Source organism: Macaca thibetana, chromosome 11, assembly GCF_024542745.1.
Source record: "Macaca thibetana thibetana isolate TM-01 chromosome 11, ASM2454274v1, whole genome shotgun sequence".
Classification (NCBI taxonomy): Eukaryota; Metazoa; Chordata; class Mammalia; order Primates; family Cercopithecidae; genus Macaca; species Macaca thibetana.
The window spans coordinates 10,889,169-10,902,361 of record NC_065588.1 but is presented as its reverse complement, the minus strand read 5'-3'; the positions used below and the strand labels follow the sequence as shown (position 1 = coordinate 10,902,361).

Below are 13,193 nucleotides of genomic sequence, written 5' to 3'. Positions count from 1 at the left end.
AGTACGACAAAGTAAAAGGGACAAATTTGGAGGCATCACTTTATCTGACTTCAAACTATAATATAAGGCCATAGTCACCAAAACAGCATGGTACTGGTATAAAAATAGGCACATAGACCGATGGAACAAAATGGAGAACCCAGAAATAAAGCCAAATGCTTACAGTTAACTGATCTTCAAAACAGCAAACAAGAACATAAAGTGGAGAAAGGATACCCTAATTCAACAAATGGTGCTGAGATAATTAGCAAGCCACATGTAGAAGAATGAAATTGGATCCTCATCTCTCACTGTATACAAAATCAACTGAAGACAGATCAAACACTTAAATCTAAGACCTGAAACCATAAAGATTCTAGAAGATAATATCAGAAAAACCTTTCTAGACACTGAGTTAGCCAAAGATTTCATGACGAAGAACACAAAAGCAAATGCAACAAAAACCAAGGTAAATAGATGGGACTTCATTAAACTAAAAAGCATTTGCACAGCAAAAGGAAGATCAGCACAGTTAACAGACAACCCACAGCTTCAAAATCTATACTTCTGACACAGGACTAACATCCAGAATCCATAAAGAACTCAAATTAGCAAGAAAACAAACAATCTCATCAAAAAGTGGGCTAAGGACATAAATAAACAATTCTCAAAAGAAGGTATACAAATGGATACCAAGCATACGGAAAAATGCTCAACATCATTATTAGGGAAATGCAAATCAAAACCACAATGTAATACCACCACACTCTTGCAAGAATGGCTGTAATCAAAAAATAATAGACGTTAGTGTGAATATGGTGAAAAGGGAACACTTTTACACTGTTGGTGGGAATGTAAACTAGTACAATCACTATGGAAAACAATTTGGGAATTCCTTAAAGAATTAAAAGTAGATCTACCGTTTGATCCAGCAGTCCCACTATTAGGTATCTACCCAGAAGAAAAGAAGTGATTATATGAAAAAGATACATGCACGTGCATGTTTGTAGCAGCACAATTTGCAATTGCAAAAATGTGGAAGCAGCCCAAATGCCCATCAATCAGTGAGTGGATAAAGAAAATGTGCCATATACATATATACGGCATTTGTACATACATACATACATTTATACATACATTTCTATTTTATTTGTGAATGTCCTTGCCTATTTGCTATGCTTGTATTACACAAAACTGTACTGATTAGATATGGGACACGATCTTTGCTGACCAATATTTTGATTGAAATGATACCAACTCATTACCAAGTAAATTAATGTCAATTATCTGTATTACCTAATGTTATGAGGTTCATTGGTTTTTGTTTTTTAGCTTTTTTATACCTTCAATAAATGTTTTAATGAAACATTAGAAAAGATCACAAATAAGTCTGCTAGCCTGCTTGCAACACAAAAAGAAAACATTTATTCTTTAATCCTCACCTTAATCAGTTCCAAATATTTCTACCCTCAGGTTTATCTGTTTTAGTATATTTTGAATTGATTACACTCATATATGTTTGAACATGAATCCAGTCATATTCATTCACAGAGTGGTCATATTACTTCAGAAGCTAGAGGGAAATTCTATCAGGAATCCAGGCACTGAGAAAAACAGGACTATCAAATCTTAATTTTGCTTCCAAGAGAAAGGTCAGTTCTAAATCTGATTCTAGAATTAAACGTGATCGTGCATGTGGAAATCAACAGAATTAAATATTTTTCATTTCTCCTTCTATGAATTCTTCATTAATCCTCACATTAAAAGTAAACTATTTATAACCTTAATAGAAATGCCATTCGAGCCTTCATTTTTATCCTCAACTGATTTTAGAGTCAATCTTTTTTGGGGGTCTTCTGCAGTCACATAGGAGATTCCTCGTAGGTATAACTATATTTTGACACTCAGAAAAGCAAAGAAATTCTCAGCTAGGCACAACCACTAGCTTGACTGTGAGCCCAGCAACTGAGAGATGCATGCCTCTAAGACCTCTCTCTGTTGACCTCCACTAAGGCTCTGGAGGTGGAATGGAATAAAAACAGTGTAATTAGGCTATGCTCATTCTTTAAAAACAAATCTGATAGGTGAACTTTCTCACAGCATTAGTTTGCTAGGGCTGCTGTAGCAAAGTACCCACTGACTGGGTGCCTTAAACAACAGAAATATATTCTCTCCCACTTCTGGATGTAGTTCGAGATCAAGTTATTGACTCGAGATGGTTCCGTGTTAGGGCCATAAGGAAGAATTCCTCCCGTGCTTCCCTCCTAGCTTCCTGTAGTTTGCCAGTGATCTTGGGCATCCCTTGGCTTCTGCTATATCACCCTAATCTCTGCCTTGATCGTCACACGGTATTCTCCGTGTTCATGTCTGTGTCCAAATCTCCACATTTTGTAGACACCAGTCATAGGGCTGTCAGCCCCTAATCATATAAGTCATCTTAACTAATTACATCTACAACCACCCTATTTTCAAATAAGGCCACATTCAGAGATATTGATGTTAGTTCAGGATCATATAAATTTTTGGAGGACACATTCAACCCATTATATGCATCTTCTTCTATACTTTGCCTACTTCTGGGTACCATCACCAGGTTTTACTCACATAATTTTCACATATTCATATATGCAGAATTAAGTCAACTGTGTGATCTCAAAATAATGTATAAGGTATATCTGCATGTCTATAAACTAAGGGGAAGTTTGCCTGATTGACAGCTGATTGGTAAGATTGGTAAGTCATCTCTAACAGTGCATGCTGAGGTTCCACAGGCCCTCATGAATCCGAGCTATAAACAAAAATGTAACAAAATGGCTCATGTGCCTTGCTAGATTGCCTCTGACAAAGGAAGTTCACAAGGTAACTTTCCCTGTGTTTGAACTGAGAAAAGCATATGTGTATTGATAATCTAGTTACTATTGTCAAGAATAAAAATAGTTTCATTTCAAACATTGCTGGTAGTTAAGCCCTCATAAAAATTATATTAAAAGTTGAGCTCCCTTAAAGCTCCACAATACAGACCAGTAGGAGTCCAGTCAGGGCCCCGTATCTCCCTATTTTTGTGTCCCTTGACTAAGAATCATGATCCTAAAAAGCAAACAAAAGCCAAGGCTTTAATGCTGGTGACTCTGATGTTTGGTAGTTTGAGAAAATAAAGACTCAGAAATTTGCACTTTCAAAAGGTCTTTCGTCACCAGTTGAGCTCCATCAGTCTCTGAAGCAAAGAGAAAGATTTTAGATGGAAGTAATAAGTTAACCTGGGCATCATCTATGCCTGATAGCTCTACCATTAAGTGGTCTCCCAACACAAGATACCAACAGAAAAAAGGAGAAGGAAGTGGGGAGGGGAAGAAGGAGGCGGCGGCTAGGAGAGGAGGAAAAGAAGGAGAAGAAAAAAATACAGAAAGAAAGGGGTAGAAGTTGCGTAGGCTGTGGGCTAACGTAAAAGTGTCAGAAAAACCTCAGAGCGGAAATAGCACTTGCTCTTATAAAAACGAAGGCGACTTGTCTTTGGGTAAGGTGGAAACAAGGAAAATTGTAGTGAATACACATCTAGACAAAGACTTTAAGGGAGATTAAAGTCAAGATTTTTTAAATAAGAGAAATTAAAACCAACAAGAAACCATAATTAGGAAATTTAAAAAGAAATTCAGATTATTTAACAAAATAAAGGTAGGATTTAGGGAATTACAAAAGGCCATCTTTAGCTGGTTTCCTTCTTCACTGGCCGATAGGAGCGCCTCTGTAATGACCACCCTGGCCACCTCTTCCAGGCTGGCCTCTCTAGCTACCTCTACCACCTCTGTCACCCTGGGAAACCTGGCAATCTCAGCCTCCTATGCCACCTCTGTGTCTGGAATTGGTGGGTTCTTTGTCTCACTTACTTCAACAATAAAGCCACGGACCCTCATGGTGAGTGTTACAGTTCTTAAAGATGGTGTCTGGAGTTCGTTCCTTCAGATGTTCAGATGTGTCTGGAGCTTCTTCCTTCTGGTGGGTTCGTGGTCTCGCTGACAGGAGTGAAGCTGCAGACAATCACGGTGAGTGTTACAGCTCTCAAAAGCAGCGTCTCTGGAGTTGTTCATTCTTCCCGATGGGTTCATGGTCTCACTGGCTTCAGGAGTGAAGCTGCAGACCTTGCCAGTGAGTGTTACCGCTCATAAAGGCAGCGTGAACCCACAATTAACAGCGCCAAGATTCATTATTAACAGCTAAAGAACAAAACCTCCACAGTTCGGAAAGTGAGTCTATGGGGTTGCCACTGCTGGCTGGGGCAGACTGCTTTTATTCCCTTATCTGGCCCCACTCACATCCTGCTGATTGGTCCATTTTACAGAGAGCTGATTGGTCTATATTACAGAGACCTGATTGGTCCATTTTACAGAGAGTTGATTGATCCGTTTTGACAGAGTGCTGACTGGTGCATTTACAATCCTCTAGCTAGAGATAAGCATTCTCCAAATCTTCACCAGCTCAACTAGACACAGAGCACTGATTGGTGCGTTTACAAACCTTGAGGTAGACACAGGGTGCTGACTGGTGTGTTTACAAACCTTGAGCTAGACACAGAGTGCTGATTGGTGTATTTACAATTCCTTAGCTAGACAAAATGGTTCTCCAAGTCCCCACCAGATTAGCTAGATACAGAGTGCTGATTGGTGCATCCACAAACCCCCGATCTAGACACACAGTGCTGATTGGTGCATATATAATCCTCTGGCTGGACATAAAAGTTCTCCAAGTCCCCACCCAACTCAGGAGCCCAGCTGGCTTTGCCTAGTGGATCCCCGACCAGGGCCCTGCAGACTGCCCGCCAGTCCACCGCCTGCAGCCCTCAGCGGGGAGGTGGATGGGACTGGGCGCCAAGGCACAGGGGGCGGCGCCCCTCCGGGAGGCTCCGCCCACCCGGGAGTTCACCCGGCGGGTGCTCGGGCATGGCAGGCTGCAGGTGGGAGCCCTGCCCTGCGGGTAGGCGTCTGAGGCTGAGGCCCGGAGAGAATTCAGCCCCGTGCTGGCGGGTCGGCAGTGCTGGGGGACCCAGCGCACCCTCCCCAGCTGCTGGCCCGGATGCTAAGCCCCTCACTGTCCTGGGCCTGTGGCATCGGCTGGCGGCACTGAGTGCCCGGCCCACCAAGCCCGCGCCCGCCAGAACTCGCACTGGCCCCTGAGCGCCCGGAGCCGCCCTGGTTCCCGCCCGCGCCTGTCTCTTCACACCTCCCTGCAAGAAGAGGGAGCGGGCTCGGGCCTCCGCCGGCTCAGAGAAGGATTCCCACAGTGCAGTGAGGGGCTGAAGGGCTTCTGAGCCTCGCCAGAGTTGACGCGGAGGCTGAGGAGGCGCCGAGTGGGAGGGCTGCCAGGGCTGCCAGCACGCCTTCACCTCTCACCTCCACCATGCAGCTTTCAGGTGAGCTCTCCTGGCCTCCCTGGACAGGCTGCTGACCCTGGCCTGCCTTTTTATTTGTGCCCTTCTTGCCACACTGGCATCTGAGCTCTCCTTGGGGTGTGAGTTGTGATTCCTCCTGAGTTTCCTCAGTAACTCATCAGCAGCTTAGGTGAAATGACGCAGATCCAGAAAAGAACAAGTAAAGAGAAGGGTTAGCCATAAACTTAAGGCAACTATGGAATCCGCCATAGTCTAAACTTAGGAGTAATATTTTACTGGTTTAAATGTCATTAGGTGGTGGCCAGGACCCAGGCCCTGGAAGAAAAGGGGAAGAGAAATCCTGACTCTTGAGAGGACCAGCACTTTGTTGGGCACCTCTCAATTGCGTCATCACGGTGTACTCTCCCACCCTCCATATCCTTGGGTTCTGCATCCACAGATTCAACTAACGCGGATCAAAGGTATTTGAAGAAAATAATAAAACAATTAAAAATAATGCAAAGTTTAGGCCGAGTGTGGTGGCTCATGCCTGTAATCCCAGCACTTTGGGAGACCGAGGCGGGCGGATCTCAAGGTCAGGAGATCGAGACCATCCTGGCTAACGCTGTTAAAATACAAAAAGTTAGCCAGGCGTGGTGGCAGGTGCCTGTAGTCCCAGCTACTCGGGAGGTTGAGGCAGGAGAATGGCATGAACCCGGGAGGTGGAGCTTGCAGTGAGCTGAGATCCCGCCCCCTGTACTCCAGCCTGGGCAACAGAGCAAGACTCCATCTAAAAAAAAAAAAAAAAAAAGCAAATTTTAAAGCAATACAATTTAACAACTACTCACATAATATTTACACTTCATTAGGTATATATCTTATTTAGATATTATTTAAAGTACACCAGAGGATTGCGTAGGTTATGTGCAAATACTACCCAATTTTGTATAATGGACTTAAGCATCTCAGATTTTGATATCTACAAGGGGTTCTGGAAGCAATCCCCCATGGTTATAAAGGAGTGTCTATACAGTACATGAAATAAACCATAAACCACCAGATTTCTCATGGTGTCTAAAAAAACCACCAGACAGAGTCACTATCTCTACCTGTAAATATATATGATACCTTGACACAAGTCTATAGAACAGGGGATAATTATCAGCCACCTTATCTATGCCAATAGCAGAGCAATCATACAAGGCCCACTCTCCCACTGCTTCTATTACTTTCCACAAACTATTAAGTCTATAGTTTCACAAATAGAATATATAAATAAAACCCACCCCATATTGTCTCCTTTTGCAAATTCCTAGTACCTATAATTAAATCCAAACTCTCACCATCTTTACTATTTTTTTGGCTCGAACAACAGCAATTTATTTTCACAGTTCTGGAAGCTAGAAGTTTAAGATGAAAGCATCTGTAAGTTTGGTTTCCTCTGAGGCCTCTCTGGCTGGAGAGGCCACCCTCTTGCTGCCCCTTAACATGGCAGTCCCTCTGTGCATGGGTGCTCCTGGTGTCTCTTCCTCTTCTTACAAGGACACCAGTCATACTGGGCTAGGGTGCAACCCTAAAGGCCTAATTTTAACTTAATCACCTCTTTGAAGGCCTTATCTCCAAATATGGTCACATTCTGAGGTACTGGGGGTTAGAACATTGTATTAGTCTGTTCTCACGCTGCTGATAAAGACATAGCCAAGACTAGATAATTTATAAAGAAAGAGAGGTTTAATGGATTACAGTTCCACGTGGCTGGGGAGGAGGCCCCACAATCATGGCAGAAGGCAAAAGGCATGTCTTACATGGTGGCAGGCAAGAGAGAATGAGAGTGAAGCAAAAAGGGAAACCCTTTATAAAATCGTCAGATCTCGTGAGACTTCCTTACTACCATGAGAACAGTATGGGGAAACCACCCCCATTATTCAATTATCTCCCACCTGCTCTTTCCCACAACATGTGGAAATTATGGGAGCTACAATTCAAGATGAGATTTGGGTGAGGACACAGGCAAACCATATGAGATGTCAAGATAAGAATTTTGGGGGAACACAATTCAGCCCAGAACACACTCTTCTACTTCCATGTTTCTCTCTCACTTCTGGCTCTTCTACCTCAGTAAAGGACATTCTTAAATCCTTTTCATATTTGAAGCACTAACAACCCACTCCTAATTCAGATATTCCCCCTGTTCTATCTAGATGACTGCCATCACTGTCAAGGTGTGAAAATACCCTAAGCTGGGAATCTCAAACTCAAATATAGAGGAGCCAGGGGAATCATGAGTGGACCAGGTGGTGAACAAGAGACGACTACCAGTGCCATGCAAAGGTAAAGACCACTATCTATTGCCAGATAACTTCAGTCAGGTTTGAAAACAGAGTCTAGGGTATCCTGTTCTGTTTTTTCAGAGAACCCAGAAATATATTTATGTGAAGTTTCCCAAGTTTTATATGCTGGTAACAAAAACAGAAATGCCCCCCAAAACTGTAGGCCCTCACTGTCTTTCGTATCAACTTTCAATTACTTCTTTGTGATTTCATGGCTGTGATTCTTAATTACGATCATTCTCTTGCAGACTAACATACTTGTAATTGAATACTCTAGACATGTCAGACACTAAGATTCAAAGAACCAAAGGCAGTCTGTGTCCTCAAGCTGCCTTTATTGTTGTCAGGTGAACAGAGAAATGATTGTGCCACTCTGCTGTTCAAAAATCTCTTTGCCACAAAACTAAATAACAAATTCAAGTTGCCGTTTGTAACAGCCTTCACAATCTGGAGCTCACTCACATTTCCAACTTCATTATCTTTTATTTTGATTTCAGCCATTCAGGATTATTCTATGTTCCTGAGCCATTGAAAATGAAATGAGGTATGTGTAGATTTAGCCATGCATTTCCTTCTGTTCCCTTCCCACCATTCTCCCAGGCACAGATTACATATCACTTCCTACATGAGACGTTCCCTTTCATCTCCTGCTCTGAGCTTTCATAACACCCTTTTTTGTCACTCTTTTGATGGCGATCATCATTAGGTGTTATGTCCAAGCTACATCTTCCATTACATTCTGAATTCCTTAAGGACAGTGACAGTGTTTAATTTACTTTTTTGTATCTTCAGTACAGAGAATAGGGCCCTGCCTGAGTGATTGTGAAGCATTAAATTTTATTGAATTAATGTTGGGGGAGAATAATGAAAATATCTCTTTCAGAAATCATCAAACAGGCCTGGCCACACAACACCAGCCAAGGCCAGGTACCTTAGGCAAGAAAAGAATCAGAAAGCAAGGAGGAACCCCACACTGGACCTCAGACAGCCCCTTATATCTAAAGCAAATCATTCTTTTTTTTTTTTTTTTTTTCTTTTTGCGTCTTTTTGTTTTCGTTTTTGTTTATGTTTTTGAGATGGTGTCTTGCTCTGTTGCACAGGCTGGAGTGCAGAGGCACAATCTCAACTCATTGCAACCTCTGCCTCCCCGGTTAAAGCGCCTCAGCCTCCCAAGTAGTTGGAACTACAGGTGTGTGCCACCATGCCCGGCTAACTCTTTGTATTTTTAGTAGAGACAGGGATTTTACCATGTTGGCTAGGCTGATCTCGAACTCCTGACCTCAAGTGATTTGCCCTCCTCAGCCTCCCAGAGCACTGGGACTATAGGTCTGAGCCGCAGCACCTGGATTTTTTTTTGGTCTTTTGTTCTTCTACAATGTGGAACTAAAATCTAATAGTAGAATGGCTGAGAAAAAAAGTTTTCATGGTTAAACATGATTATTTGCATTACAGCTAAAACTTGTAGAAATTTTTTATTAGAACAATAACCAAGAGGTTCCTTGAATTCATTCAGAACAATTCTTAATAACTTAATTGAACTCAAAATAGCTCACATGGTGCTTGTGTCTTTTCATCTTCCTCTTGAGAGGCTCCTTCAAAGAAAGAAGAGAAAAAGAATGAAGTTTGAAATGACATCATAAACTCAATAGAAGGGTCATTGACAAGTCAGAACCAGGGAAAAAGATGATTAAGCATAAACGTTTTCTTTAAACAACAAAATTGTTGGTTGACTCACTTACTCAACTCTGCCACTTCTTTGGTGGCGTAACTCATTAGCTCTCTCATGTACTCTGGACATGTATTATATCCTTCCTCCTACACAGAGTCTCTCACCCAGGCCATTAGAACGGACTTCAGATTTTTCGTGTAAAGTGTGTGTGACTAACAGCGGCTTTAAATTTCACTTACTCTGAGACAAATTAGTATTTAAGCAGACATCAGGACTTGAAAACTAAACAATGAAGAATTTGTGTTTTAAGTCAGAGTGGCAAAAGAAAGTGCAATGATACATTCACTGATTGACTATAATAATGTAGGCAAATTTCACAGTATCTTTACGCTTCAAATTAGTTATATGTCAAGGGAGATACTGCTCTTGCAAAGATAAGAGATTTGTGCTATTCAATCATTAGCCATTGGTTATAGAAAGATTTAGAGAAAAACATTTACAAATAAGTACTGTGTCGATATTCTGCTGATGTTCAGATGCTAATTACAACTCTGACACAAGAGATTCTAATGTGAAAATGAGGGAGATGGTCCATATTAGCCATTATTGGGCCAAGCATGGTGGCTTATGCCTGTAATCCAGTACTTCGGGAGGATGAGGTGGCAAGATATCTTCAGCCTAGGAGTTCAAGACCAGCCTGGGCAACATGGTGAGACTCCATCTCTATGAAAAATTTTAAAATTAGCTGGGTGTGATTGTGTGTGCCTATAGTCCCAGCTACTCAGGAGGGTGAGGTAGGAGGATAGCTTGAGCCCAGGAGGTGGAGGCTGCAGTGAGCTGTGTTCATGCCCCTGCACTCCAATCTGGGTGACAGAGGAGGCTTGTCGCAATAAATCGAACAATATTATTATTGAGAACCACTAAAACTTTCAGGTTTTGTAAGTCTCTTTTTCCCTTTGGTACTCCCTAAACTCAATGTTGACAATGTTCAAGAATTTTGAGAATGCTTATTAAACAAAGAAGAAAAGTATGGTAGGTTCTGAAGAAAAAAGAAAAGAACGCATCCCTTAATAAAGGTTTACCTTACTCTTGAAAGAACTCTTCAGCAACAATACTCAGGATTTTAAGAGAAAATAAATGAAAAAGAAGACAAATTTAAGACATGATTTGATAAAACCCCAACTGTGAATTTGTAGAAAGACACTTAGGTTTAGACACAAGAGTTTTAAAAATGCCTAAGAGAGCTTTAGGGAAAAAAATTATAAAGGTTTGGATACAATAAACCAAAATTTCCCAAAGTAGAACCCTAGTCCCAATCATTGACTCTGAATGAGGGGTGACCTGTATTTTAAAGGATTAAGGAATGGAATGGAAAGAATTTGATAGTGCCTGCTTAACATCAAAATTTTGATTAAGTACAAATTTAATCAAAATTATCAATATTTTTAAATGTTCAAGAGTTTGATGTCAAGGAAATGCAATTCTAGATGAATTACAGAATTATAGAATTATATTATAGATTATAGAAATGAAAAATACAGATTTTCCATTCAATTTAGATGTCCTGTTTCACAGAAACAGAATCAATAACTGAAAATCCATATACTTTAGAAGAGCAAAATTACATCATAAAGATGTTGACTTAAGACTTAGGCCCAGATTTTCAGAGAGGTATCTGCAATCAGTGAAAAATAGAAATTAAGGTTGCCTCTTTTACTGACCTACTGTCTGAAAATAAAGTGCTTAATTTCTGAAAGGGTCAATCTAACTCTAGTCTTTTCCATGCATTTTAACCCCATTATCCATTGTATTGTCCCCATTTCCTCCTCTTGCCATCATCTATGCTCTGAGCAGAGCTCAGGGTCACCAAAGCCATTGGGAGCAGGACCAGCAGCACCTTGATGTAAGCCATGGTGTCCATCTCCCTTGATGCTGTAGGAACCTCAGACACAATCCATAAAGGACTGGGTTGGGCACTTCTTACTCATATCTAATTGTCCATTTGCCCATCAGTCAGACTTGCTGAGTTGGTTTAAAAGTCTGGTCCAGCTCCTCAAAGGAAAATCATAAATTTAGTAAGATTCATGAAAACAATTGTTCATCCTTCTCAACTGTTAGTTATACGTATTAATAATTGTCTTTCATTAATGAATATTCCACTCAGAACTATGGTTCTCTTTTCTGTTACCATATTCAATATGGTTCAAGTTATCCAAACATCAATTACTTCTGGTCCTTTTCCTATAGAATGAGCCAACAGAATCATCAGGAAATCAAAAGGTTAAAATAATAGAAATATAATCACAAGATGAAAGAGCAATAAGGCCTCGAGAAAGATTAGTATAAGTTATCTAACACGGCTTGGGTAAATGAAAGCAATTGCCAGTAAGAGACTAAAATCAACTTCAGACTCAGAAAACTATAGCTATTCAGAATGTGCTTGAGTTCATTATTTGAATGGACTGTGAAATCTTGAAACTAAACATAATCAGAATAATCAGTGGGTTGGAAGACAATATCATTCAAGAATCACTGAGTGAATTAAGAGTGTTCAGCTTGGAAAGAGAAGAATATGAGTAAGCATGATAGTTCCACATAGTTACATAGAACAAAAAGTAATTTTGTTTGTGTAGTTCTGGAAGATACAAAAAGAGCTACTGATTTTAAAAGGGGGATAATTTGTTGATAGTATAAAATAATTTTTATAATTATTTAAGTTATCTTAAATAATTTTGAATTTTAAATTATCTTAAATAATTTTAATTACTTTAGAATAATATTAAAATAAATTTCTTAGAATTATTAAAACTTGAAACAATTGATTGAGCTATCCAGGGAAAATTAGTTTCTTATCCCTGAATGTGCTCAGGCACTAAGAGATCTATATCTAGCATGTTAAAAAAAAAAAAAAGAAGTTGAGATTCATTGGAATAGAATCACCATATCCAACTATCTCTTTAAAACATAGTTAATGAAAGAAAGGATTCTTTTTCCTCTGGATGAAAATTTCATATTTTGTTTTTACAATTTTGTGTTCCCTTCTTTACATCTTCAATCTTCACTAATTTGGCTACCTATAGCCAAAAAATCCTCACGTTTCTGTTAGCCTAAAAAAAGTCTTCCATAAACTTTTTTAATTTTCCTAACCTATTGAGGTACCTATTGTTCTTACTAAAACAATTGCTCACTTTTAAAAAAGTGTCCTGAAATTACTCTCCCTGGAGGTCACAGCTTGTCTCTGATCATCAAACTTAGTAATATTTTCTTAGTCCTTTTCTCCTTAACCTCTTTAAAATTTTGTATATTGCTATATATTTCTTCCCTCTTACAGTTTTTTTTTCTTTTGACTTCTGTAACACTGAAATCTCTTGATTATTTTTACATCCTTTTTGTGTCTGTTTTATTGAATATTCATTTTTAAATTATTACCTACAAGGTGGGGCAGGTACCACTGTCTACTTACCCAGTATCAATTTTTACCATTTTCTTTGCAGAAACCCAATACTGATCAGGGTGGCAACATTTCCTGTTAATAAATATTTATTTTCAGATTATTTTGCTGCTGGGGGTGACCATGTGGCATAATTCCAGAAAGTTAGAAGTTGGTTGAAGTCTACTGGATAGTGCTCCTGAGAGCCACTTTACATTCAGGTAGGGAGTGGAGGAAGAGCAGATACCTGTGGCATAATATTTGACCATTTATCATTGTTTCTAATTGCCTAAAATGCAGACACAATATCTTAAATCTTAATGGCCATCTTGCAATATGGGACCATAAGATGAGGGTGAATATCAACAAGTTTCGTATGGTAGAAATAAAGATAGAAAAATACCTAGCTCCTGATAGCATAAC

General features: G+C 40.0%; 1 protein-coding gene and 1 long non-coding RNA gene across 2 annotated transcripts in view; one reads left to right on the top strand and one right to left on the bottom strand.

The window, feature by feature from the left end:
• LOC126930799 (uncharacterized) overlaps positions 1-4,626 on the bottom strand; it is a 45,511-nt gene extending 40,885 nt beyond the window's left edge. Inside the window, exon 1 of the long non-coding RNA XR_007717682.1 lies at positions 3,864-4,626. This is a non-coding gene — a long non-coding RNA (uncharacterized LOC126930799). The remainder of the gene's footprint in view (positions 1-3,863) is intronic.
• The window catches only part of MAGOHB (mago homolog B, exon junction complex subunit), a 1,022,454-nt gene that overhangs the window by 815,267 nt on the left and 193,994 nt on the right, over positions 1-13,193 (top strand). The window lies entirely within an intron of this gene.